This window comes from Nicotiana tomentosiformis, chromosome 4, assembly GCF_000390325.3.
Source record: "Nicotiana tomentosiformis chromosome 4, ASM39032v3, whole genome shotgun sequence".
NCBI classification, from domain to species: domain Eukaryota; kingdom Viridiplantae; phylum Streptophyta; class Magnoliopsida; order Solanales; family Solanaceae; genus Nicotiana; species Nicotiana tomentosiformis.
Window position 1 is genome coordinate 96,434,136 of NC_090815.1, and position 9,921 is coordinate 96,444,056.

Below are 9,921 nucleotides of genomic sequence, written 5' to 3' on the forward strand. Positions count from 1 at the left end.
GAAAAGTGAAGGAAGATGAAAGGTTGATGGTGCCAAACGCTGATGAAGGTGGCTCTACAAGCGGCGAAATAGAGGCAAAAAAAGTAAGAAAATTTGGGAGATTGAAGATATAAAAGTAGTAAATGATAAATGGAAGGGCTATTTAAAGGTTTATGCCGTGGCGGTTCAGTATCAACGGTGACCGACCACCGTCTGACGTGCATTAAATACCTTAAAGTCTAAATCGACAGGACAGCTATCACATACGTCACGATCGAGCCCAGTGAGAACGTCATCTTATAATCTGATCGAGCCGTCGAAAATCATATCGCTTCTCACCACATTCTTCCTGAGAAACGAGGGGACTATCTGTATACGGTCGAAATAGATTTCGGCCTTCATACGTTTGATCGAGTTCGAATGGTAAGCGATCGAAGTGAGAGCTCGAGATGAGTTTCGAGGATAGTGCATACAAGCCTTGAGCTCCGAGACCGATCGAGGAATCGGCTCGGTATCATTGTCAAGCCCATGACCAAATCGAACCGCAAGGCAAAGAAAAGCTTGTCGGAAATGCACAGGCCGATTGACACTCACCCCGAATGTCGAACTCGAACTCAAGGCCGAGGGCTCGACCCAATACCGAGCTCGAGCCAGTATCGAGCTCGAGTGAGTATCGAGCTCGAGCCGGTATCGAGCTCGCAGACAGGAGCCGTTGCAACCGCACTAGGGGAGAGAATCTTGGCAGGAATCGAGGAAGGGACAATTCATCATGAGTTCTCCACTATATATATTTCTTATTGTAAATAATAGTAGGATCCCTCTACTATAAAGGCGGGAATCCTTGTAAACACAGGCGGACACATTGTAAGACAAGACTACTTCTATTTGTTGAAGAGTAAATCTCTTAAGCTTTTTTACTCAACATACACATTCTTCTAGTTCAATAATTTATATCTCATTTCTATAGCCAAGAATCCAAACATTTCCACTTATACGTACGATTTATGTCAGGATATATCACATATCCTTAGAACTACTTATAAATTCAACTATATCCGATTTTTCGAGTAAACATAAACCAACAATCTACTTTCCGATCAAACTAAACAAATATAGTCCATATTTCAACTAAAAAATTAATAATATCGTATAATATATCTCATGAAAATACAAGAAAGATACAAAAAGAGAGAAGAAAAAGTAACATATGGTTTTTGAGGACTTTAAAAAAAAATAAGTCAACGTTTTTCTTCAATATAGTCAATTCTCAAAAAGGTAAAACAAATCCCAATAAGAAGGTTCAAGGAACTAGTTTTATAAGAAGGCGACCTCATTTTCTAAAAAGGAGTGTGACATGACCAAAATGTTACAAAACTTAGACCAATGACCTCGTTATTATTAAACTATTATTTGGTCTTAATATTGACAAGCTAAATGGAAATAACTTCCAACTCAATCTCCCAGGATTGAAGATTGTGACGTATGAGATGGTTTGGAGCCATCGTAGACTAAGAAATTAAGAGACAGATCCTTGTAGTTTTCCCAAATAATGAACCATATTCCATGAAATTGCGGTAATATCAGTTACTAAATGTAAGTATCACCAAAGATTGTGTTGGGATTACCGGTTTCTCTCCACATTTCACCAAGATATTTCGAGTTTAAGTCGTGAGAATAAAAAATTTCTTAGTAGAAAGTGATTTACGTGCCTCCTTAGTATGCCTACCAGCACGAATTATCCGTATTAGTTCAGCCAATGGATTTTGAATTGCGATTCTTTTTCTCTCTCCCAATGGAAAAAGACTTTTAGAAGCTAATCCCTATCCAGTTTGTTCTTTGAGAGTGAAAGCGGAAGGTTCAAGGAAACAAGACATTACTTGTAAAAGTTCACTGCTATTTGTATAATTGTATGTATCCTGCTATGTTAAATGGGTTTGAACATATATGACCAAAACATGCCAACTTCAAGTCACGAATTAATATAGTTAACTTCATACTAAACTAATAGTCTGTTTGGCCAAACCGCAAAAATCAGCTTATTTTGAGAAGTACTTTTTCTCAAAAGTTATTTTGGTTAGAAACAGTTTGTGTTTGGCTAATTAATTTGAAAAGCACTTCTTAGCAGCAATTAGTGTTTGGCCAAACTTTTAAAAACTACCGCTAAGTGTATTTTTCTCAAAAATACTTTTCAAAAAAGTACTTTTGGAGAGAAAGCTACATTTTTTTTTGCTTCTCCTCAAAAGCCCTTTTTTTTTTCCTCCAAAAGCTTGGCCAAACACTTCAATTTTGAAAAAAAATAGCATTTGTTTTGAAAAAAAAATGCTTCTAGGATTGGAGAAACTTGGCCAAATAGGCAATAATACTGTTAGAGTTTACGGTCTCTCTCAGCCCCGTCTTGAAATAAAATATGGAAGGTTAGATATTAGAATTATGGTGGAAGTTAAAGTTAATTTTTAAAATATTTGTCAATTCAAATCATGTTCATATTTGTACAGCTCAGACAGTACTTTTCAAAATTTAGAAAAAGCTACGTTAGGACAACTTTTATCCAAATCATCATATTTAGAGTTTATATTTAGTGTACGCTTCTCAACGTAAATTAGTTTGTTTTAAAATTTTAAGTATTGACTGGAGTATACTTAGACCTTTTAGGCTATGCGCCCTCACTGTCGGGATGATTACTGAAGTTTTAGTCAAATTGGTTCACGTCAACACGTAACCAAACAAGACTTGGACAGATGGACCTAATGTTTCTGTCCCTGCTGAAATTTGTTGTGTGTTTCATATGTATTCTCAAAAGGTAGGAACCAAAGAACAAATTATTCTTTCATATATTTGCTTCACTGTCGTCAAGTTTTATCGGAAACAGTCTCTCTGCCCTGCCAGAGTAGGGGTAAGACTGCATACATCATACCCTCCCCACGGTAGGGGTAAGGCTGCATACATCATACCCTCTCCAAACCCCACTTGTGAGTTTATACTGGGTTGTTGTCGTCAAGATTTTACATAGGATCTGAATGATTCAGGCACTTAGCCTCTCCTTGATGAACTAGTTTTAAACGCCCTGGAAATGAACACAAGTTTCTTTTTCTCCTAAAAATGCAAAAATTAGAAGATTGAGGGGAACCCCTTTGACAGGAGTAATGGTATGGATTTTGCAGTTTTAACATTCTCTGTGCATAAATTGCCTTCAGCAGTCCCACATTAGACTTTCAATGAAACAACTACAGAAACTAGGAAATAGTTAAGTATTATTCCCTGAGTTTGAACCAAATTGAATGTTGCCGTCTTACTTCTATCAGACGCAGTATTGTTTCCAAGTTTGAAAAAATGTGTACTTTTATCAGATAAAAAATCTTCCCAAGCTCGAGACGAGGTGTTACTTTCATGCATAGCGCCTCTCATGGTGCAAGAGAAACGAGCTGATAGTATAGTATTGTCACAAAAGCAATCTGAGAATCCAGTCACTGCGAGAACATTCGGGGTGATAACAAAAATTCTCCAACAAGAAAAAGAAAGGAATGGCATGTGTACATGACTAGATTATAAGATTAGATTAGCTTATAAAATGCAAATCCACAAACTATAATGAGAAAGACAAACAAAGCATGCAAATTTTTGAGAAAATTCAGTTGCCTGTGGTTAGCACCAAGTTCATCACAGGCGTCTTTCAAAGAAATTCTTAGTCCTCTTCCTCAGACGTGTGAACAAGATGACCACAGCGGCCAGGACCCATGGCGGGATATTACCACCAGTGAAGTTCAACTTTTCTGCCCATTGTGGAGTCTCTTTCATCACCAATACTATCAATATGGTGATCACTGCAACACCGACCAATATCCTGGTAATAGGTTTGATCAAGGAGTCCTATAATCAAAGAAGACAAACTATTAAAATCACATCTATGCATATAACAATCTATTTTGTGGAGAACCATGTGAAATAAGCTAATACTTGCAAGTAGATATGCTCATTGAAGTGTCAAGAGCGCCTTGGTAAACTCATTTTATGACATTTTCACATCTAGTTGAGCTTTCTTGGTCTAAGAAATGTATCTTGATTATAAAAGCGGAAAATGGCCAAATATACCCTAGTACTTTTCGGAAAAAGTTTAAATATACCCCTTGTTATACTTTAAGTTCAAATATACCCCTCATTTAAACGGAGGGACACGTGTCATCGTCCTGTTGGATAATTTTAAATATATCCTAATTAATTAAAAAGACTCATACCCATACCCATACCCATTACCCATACCCGAAAAGAAAGCTTCAAAAGCTTCTTCATCAATGGCTGCTACTACACTAAAACATAGATTTTTTTTTTTGTTGATAAGGACACTAAAACATAGATTCCCTACAAAGATGCAAATATCAACGGAACTTCCTCTCTGGTTGATGAAAAGCATAAAAAAACATGAATGGAGAAAGATGTTTGTCAATAATATAATGTTCATTCCCTTCCTACTGGTTTATCTCCATCCATCCAACTTTATACTTCCCTTAGTAGGAATGTTAAAAAGAAGTCCAAATGTCCTCTTCTCATCTTATTTGGATTTCTCAAGATAGAGTAGAATCAAGAATCAAATCAAGGATTTAGCTTTAATTAGCTGAAATAAAAAGAAGGAAGCCCATAAAAAGCTTATTTATTATAAGTTTGAAGTAAATAGTGCACTCAACAAATGTCATTAGAAGAAGTACAAAATAAGTAATAGCCTACTTGACAGTCTACAGAAGACGTGGCCATTGATGAAGAAGTTTTTGAAACTTGCTTTTCGGGTATGGGTATGAGTCTTTTTAATTAATTAGGAGATAGGACGATGACACGTGTCCCTCCGTTTAAATGAAGGGTATATTTAAACTCAAAGTATAACAACAGGGTATAATGAAGGGTATATTTAAACCTTTTCCGAAAGTACAAGGGTATATTTGGCCCTTTGCCGTTATAAAAGGGATGATATATTCTCAGTTCATTATGGAGAGTGGAGAGCAGTTCCCTTCAATTTCCTTTCATGATCTCTCATTGTTAGGGCCTGCCAATGTGGGCCTTATTTATGTTAACATGCATGTTGATACAGAGTTTTTTTTTCCTGATAACCGATTTATGGAAGAACTTATTTATCTCAAGTAAAGTCTTCCCGTTTGCCAATTTTTGTTTTCAATGTAAGCGCTCAGGAAAATTAGCAGTAATATCAAATTTAGATATCCTTTCAACAGTTTCTGGAAAGTGTCCAACAATGTCAAAAGTTCATGCAGTTCAAGAAAACCTCTTGCAAACGATTCAAGATATAAATGGGTGACTACAGATCATGTTTATACTCACGCTTATAGATAGATCAAGTTGACACAAAGAGCACGGCTATTTTGGCATTTCAATTTTCGAGATTGAAATGCCAAACTGCAAAACTAGAGCACATAAACCTTCATCAACTAGGCAGTTTCTGCTTCCTTTCCAGATATCCTCAGTTTCAGTACTGATTTCTGATGTAAAAATAATTTATTCTGAAGGCTCTGATCACAAAAAGCTCTCTAGCAAAAAAATGGAAATTGCCTGAGGAAAAGCTCTTTATAAAAGAAAAAGAACTAGATGGCACCTTAAAAATAAAACCTTCTCCACTCAAACCACTTATTACTAGTAAATAACTGTTGAAGTTTTTTTTTTTGAAGAAATACAAAGTAGACCGCATATGAACATAAATCAGGAAGTATGGGATTCTTAATTTGATTGCTCCACATTTTTTTGTTTGCTACTCATAGAGTCATAGAGAATATGCATTTCACCTAGCCCCATTTAAGCAATTGTTTTTCCATTGAAAATGAAAAACACACGCGAGTAGTAAACATTTCTTTTCCATTAAAAAGGAAAAACATGAGCGTGACATTACAAAAGCGTCACACTAGAAGGCATACAACTCAAAGAATTAGAAATTTTGCTTTTTTTCTATAAATAATATTGTTAATAATGCAGTACAAAGATAGTGCAGAATGGAGGAAATTTAACATTGTTTGTTCCATATTTTCTTACTCCAGATTGCGCGCACCTCGACTATTTCATCGGATACCTGCTACCTCCCCAGCACATGAACCGAACAATTTTGCCCACCAAGACTTAGACAGATGAGAAGAAATCTCCTATTTTTTTTTTTTTTTTTTGCCTCCACTAGATTTGAAGAAATCTCCACTAGTGTTGTTCCATATTTTCTTACTTGGTAAAAGTATATTCCATTACTTCTAGATGGTTAATGCCACTCTAAACATCCTATTCTTCAATTGAAAAGGAAAGACACCTCCAAGACACATCAAAGCCTTATGTTAGAAGGCATGCAACTCACAAAAATGGAAATTTTGCATTGTTAGCACCATTTCTTTTTTACTTGGTAAACCTACAGAGGATATCCATTTCCTTTAGCGGCTAATTTCCCCTCCAAACATCAACTTTATCCATTAGAAGGAAAGAGACCTCCAAGACATATCAAAGCCTCACGTCAGAAGGCATACAAGTCAGAGACGCTTTGTCAACCTCGAGCAATGAAGCCTGAATTTACCTTGTGACATTTCCCAAGGAACACTCACCCCACATTCTTGAGGGCTCCTTGCAAGTTGCCTATTAAAACACTATCAAGAACTCGTAATTTGTTTTCCCTGAGAACCTAGTTCCCTTACCAAAAAAAGAAAAAGAAGCAAAACCATTCTGCTCCATAAGGTGGATAGAGCTCTATCTCAACACTTCCTTCTAAAATAAGCTCCAGATTCATCTGGTTGTAATAGAGTTAATGAAACTTCATTAGAAGTAGCATCATACCATTAATCCTCAACCTATAACTTTTCCAAATATTACCAATTGGAAAAAATAAAATAAAGAGTACACGTCACATCCTCTGGAAGATTTACGATCTATCATATACCAAGCAATATACTTTCATCCAAACTTAATCACCAAAGATGATGATACAATTTCTCCAAATGCCACTATGCCTAAAAGAACTATTTTATGTTTTCCAAAATTTATCAGTCTTCTCTGTATCATTCCAATATTACCAACTTTACCCGATGTCTCCAAAGAGACAAGTTTTCCTAAATTTCATTCAAAAATCTTCTAAGACAACCAAACACTATGCATTTAGGGCTTGTTTGGTATGTACACAAGCTAAAATAGTTTCCAACGGAACTCTGTGTTACTAATATAACGTTTGATTTGCAGCATCAAATGCAGCAATACTAATTCCATCTCTAGAAAGCTAATACAAAGATTGATTTTTGGTATAAACCACTGAATAACTAATGCAAGTTTTGGTTTGCAGTATTAAACCGCATTGCTAATAACTAAAGAATTTATGCAAAATATATCTATCATTTTATGTGCGACAAAATGGGAGGAAATAATAGGTGTATTAACAAGTACCTCAACAAGAGTATCTTAAAACTAAAATGCACTTAAAGTAGCCAACTCCTATGAGTCCTACCTAACAATCCATATATTATTAATAATCACATAACAATCCCTGTATTATTTTTATTATTATTAGGGAAAAGGGCCAAATATACCCCTCTACTTTCATATATTGTCTATATTTAACCTCCATTATACTATCAGGCCAAATTTACCCCTACCGTTATACTATCGGCCCAAATTTACCCCTACAATCAGCAAACTTTTAAAAATACCCCTTGATCTGTTAAGTAATCCAAAATCTCCCAAATTCTTTTTATTTAAATCACTTGTTGTTCTTCTAGCTCCATTATTTTCAAGAATTACTATCGATATGAATGTTACCAATGCACCCATTTCTCTTGTAATAAATAAAATTGGTTTAGAATTTTATTTATTTTTCAATCATATACACACCGTAGAATTTAGTGGGTCTATTTATTGTGTATTATATGCAATTGATCATCATGTACATACATGTATATTCAAATATATTTTGCCATTGCCTGGTAAGTATAGAATTCGATCGACTAACTTAATAGTACACAATGTGTACACATTTAATTAAAGCAAAGTTGAATTAGACAATATAAAGTCTCCGAGTAACTTCAACTTCAATCACTAATACTTGCAAAGTCTCCATAAATTTGGTGCAACGAATTCATTAAAATTGGGATGTTATAAATACTTTTAGAATTTAGAAAAGCTATCTAATTTAGATTTTTCAATTTACTATACTTTGTTTATTCGGTTATATTATTTAATATTTTTTTCCTTGTTTTTTTCTCTCTAATTTAAATGCCAATTATTTCAAAAATAGTGGACCAAAAAGAACAACAAGTGATTTAAATAAAAGAAATTTGGGAGATTTTGAATTACTTAACAAATCAATGGGTATTTTTGAAAGTTTGCTGATTGTAGGGGTAAATTTGGCCAGATAGTATAACGGTAGGGGTAAATTTGGCCCGATAGTATAACGGTAGGGGTAAATTTGGCCCGATAGTATAACGGAAGTTAAATATAGACAATATATGAAAGTAGAGGGGTATATTTGGCCTTTTTCCCTTATCATTATTCACTACGTAACAACACAAAAATTCATGCATTTTTTTTTATATAATTATGGTGTTGAGGCCAGCTTGGGCGCACCTCGACTAATTACACGAGGTACCCGTAATCTCCCCCAGCTATCAGGGTAACTATGTCCATCAGGTTCAAAATACTACTCCTACCGTTCCAAAAAGATTGTCTTAGTTTGACTTAACACAAACTTTAATAAAGAAGGGGAGACTTTTAAGATATGTGGTCTTAAATAAGTCATAACATTTTTGTAGCCGTAAAACTTTTGAAACTTATGGTATGAAACCTGTAATAGCATTTATGTGATTATAAATGCTTCTTATTAAGGAATTATTGAAAGACGCCAATTTTTTTGAAACAAACTAATAAGAAAATAGTGTCATTCTTTTTTGAAACGGAGTAGTATTTTGAACCTGCGACCTCATGTTCTCAACGCACTACATTGAGCACTAGACCACCCTTGGATAACAATTCATGCATTATAATCCTTACATAACTATCCCACAAACCAAACAACTTACGTTAGTTAATAAGAAATTTATCTGAATCTCATCACTTCTGACACTAACATCACGAGAAGTAAAAGATAATGCAACACATAACATGCTAATTTGCTTAATAGCAAATCGTGTGAAAAAATTGTACCTTAGGCTCTCCATCAATATGGATTTCGGATCCATCTCTATAGGTAAGAATAGATCGGCCGTTACGGGGGTTGAATCTGATGGGAACGCCCCGACCCGTATCCGGTTTGAATGCATAGACCGATTTGAACCCGTATTTGTCGAGAATTTCACGAACCTCCAGCTGATCCTGGTCCCATCCACCTAAGGGCATCGTGAATTCGTCGATAGGACCCTTGCCTTGCCGATACAGGTGGACCTTGACCTCCGGAACCTCGGTCCGAACCGACTTAGTCCGAGTTGAATGGTTCGGATCGGGTTTCGGGTTGCTTAACAGTGGAGTCACCTCATCGGCGTCGGTGGATGCTTCTTCGATCTCTACCATGTCGGGAGGCCGGCGATGACACACAGAAACGGAAGGGAGAGAACTACGGGCGGGGGGGGGGGGGGGGGGGGTTAAAAATATGGACCTTAAGGCTTTGGAGTTTAATTACGTGGTAATTAAATATTTTGTTATTCTGAGGTATATTTTTTTTATCTTTTTCTTCAAATTAGTTGACTGTATGGATCGTGATCAATCCCACCTACACGCGACTCGTGATGTTTGTTTTTGGGGGTGCAACAATACTCTTATAATTGTTTGAAGTTAATAATAAATTTTCACATCCATTATGTGTTTATTAATCAACTAGTCTCCGGATACGTGCGTTGCGCGTGAACCTCGACGCAAGAAAATTAATTTTTTAAAAGATCACATAATATTATTTTAAAATTTTATTTGATTTATAAAATGAAAGTTAATGAAAAAATT

The 9,921-nt window shown here is 35.6% G+C and overlaps 1 long non-coding RNA gene across 1 annotated transcript; it reads right to left on the bottom strand.

The window, feature by feature from the left end:
- Positions 1–3,386: 3,386 nt before the first annotated feature.
- Positions 3,387–9,709, bottom strand: LOC104104278 (uncharacterized). The gene is made up of 2 exons (XR_011415526.1): positions 9,133–9,709; positions 3,387–3,846 (listed from the first exon to the last, which is right to left on the bottom strand). It is a non-coding gene; the product is annotated as an uncharacterized lncRNA (long non-coding RNA).
- Between the last annotated feature and the right edge of the window lie 212 nt (positions 9,710–9,921).